The 2,234-nt window shown below is 32.9% G+C and overlaps 1 protein-coding gene across 1 annotated transcript in view; it reads right to left on the bottom strand.

Moving 5' to 3' along the window:
• LOC103212728 (cilia- and flagella-associated protein 47) overlaps window positions 1-2,234 on the bottom strand; it is a gene marked incomplete at its 5' end in the record, with an annotated part of 285,428 nt that overhangs the window by 87,871 nt on the left and 195,323 nt on the right. The gene's annotated exons all lie outside the window — the stretch shown is intronic.

Below are 2,234 nucleotides of genomic sequence, written 5' to 3'. Positions count from 1 at the left end.
GAAGGCAGGTATGCACAGGAAAGAAGAACACATGGAAAAGGTAACCACAGGGAGGAAGTGGGAAGAGAGTTGTTACATTGTGGGGATTACAATGAATGTCATGAAACAAAATGTGTACAAACTATTGAGTGGAAAATGATTTCCTCTGTAAACTTTCACTTTACTCACAATAAAAGTTTAAAAAGAAATGTTTCTTCTTGTATGTAGCTCACGCTTTTCCCCACATGGAACTCCCACACTAGTAACTCTGGACAGAAAGGGTCTCTATAACTATAGGACTGACTGCCCTATGACTCTGGGTTGGTGCAAAGAGCAGTAGAATGACTCAGGACCAGGAGACTAGAGTTAAATGTAACCTAATCACTATCACCTGTGAACAATGGCAAAGTAACAACCATTTGCCCATCTGTGAAATGGGAACAAAACCTTACTAAGTTTGTCATTACTGTGACTATCACATAAAGCAGTGATTGGGATATTACTATAATGCTAAAAAAATGCAAATTGAATGTGAATTTTCTGGTTAGGGTGGATTTAGTGAATAATTCATTAATTATTGTTGTTGTGTGCCATCTTCTGACTCACAGTCAGTCACCCTAAATTAAAGAGTAAAACTGCCCCACAAGGTTTCCTAGGCTGTAATTTTTATGGAAGCAAACAGCTACATCTTTCTTCCGCAGAGCCATTGGTGGGTTCAAACTACTTACTTTTCAATTAGCAGCCAAGTGCTTAATCATTGTGCCCCCAGTACTACCATATTTATTAATCAGAAATCAGTAACATTGATAAAATGTCACCATTGGCTACTACTTAACTACAAGCCTTAAAAGGTCTCTGTGTGGGTCAAAGGGTTTGTATTGTACTGGGCTGGTAACTGAAGGTTGGTGGTTTAAGCTCACTAAGCAGCACTGTAGAAGAAAAGGCCTGGCGGTCTACTTCTGTACAGATTATAGCCAAGAAAACTCTGTGCAACAGTTCTACTCTGTAACACATGGAGTCAGCATGAGTCAGAATCAACTCTATGGCACATAACAACAACAATCCTTAAAAATTTTACGATGATTTCTTATTATAAATCAATAGTATTCACTGTTAACAGTTTGAGAAATTCCTGCAAGCTACAAGAAAGATGAAAATTATCCATAATCTCATGACCAAAAGAAAAATCAGTTAATGTTTTGTTGTATTAAACTTCCATGCTTTATATATCAACATATATATATATATATATATATGCCTATATGCACAGGGATATAATTGATGTATGTATATATATGTGTGTATGTGCACATAAATATACACATATATGTTATCTAGAAAATATTGGCTATTAAAATTTTCGATTCAATTATTGAACATAATAGATCACATAAGGGACAATCACATATGAGAATATCTCTGCATGTCTCCGAATATTTTATTCCAATGAATTCTTCAATTGAAATTATGGAATAAATTTTTAAATGCTTTATACATATTATCATTCTTTGTTCTTCAAAAATGCTGTATTAATTCAAATTCCCATTATATGCAAGAGATTGCCTCTTTTTTACTTTTTACAACTAGATATTATTTTCTATCTCCCTTAGGCAGGTTAAAAAATTATTATTTGGTTATCATTTTCATTTTTTTGATGAAAGAAAAGTTTGAGCATTTCTTATTAATTTGTCAGTGCATAGTCTTCGTTCAGTTATGTTTGGGGGTATTCATCTTGCATGGATTTGAAAAAATAAAATAAGCTTCACAGATTGTAAATACAACCATTTGGCTATGATTTGAGTGCATATTTGTTCTACTTATATTCTGTGGAATATTATGATTTTTAAATTCAGTTTTAAAATTTTAAGGTAGTCAGCACTGTTAATCTTTTACTTCATGCTTTGTTCCATTTACTTTTTTCAGAGCAAGGCCTTCCTCATCATAAGATGAAATAAAAATCCATGCACATTTTTCTATTATTTTGTGTTTTCCTTTTTAGTTTCTTTAACCCACCTAGAATTTATTGGTAAGTGGCATGAAGTTATATAACTTTTTTTTTTTTTTAAATCAAGTAGCCAGTGAATTGAGTCAGCATTACTCACTGAATAACTTTTATTTTTTCCATTAATTTTAAAAGCCGTTTTTAGTTAGTCATCCTCTTACTGTGTTTCTTTCTAGGTTTTCAATCTGTTCCATTGATCTGGCTTTTAGGTATCTGCTAATAATACACATGCCCTCTGAACAGGAATCCCATT

Source organism: Orycteropus afer, unplaced genomic scaffold (assembly GCF_000298275.1).
Source record: "Orycteropus afer afer isolate SDZICR_OR568_19922 unplaced genomic scaffold, OryAfe1.0 scaffold01079, whole genome shotgun sequence".
Taxonomy (NCBI): Eukaryota; Metazoa; Chordata; class Mammalia; order Tubulidentata; family Orycteropodidae; genus Orycteropus; species Orycteropus afer.
This window is presented reverse-complemented; position numbering and strand designations above follow the sequence as displayed.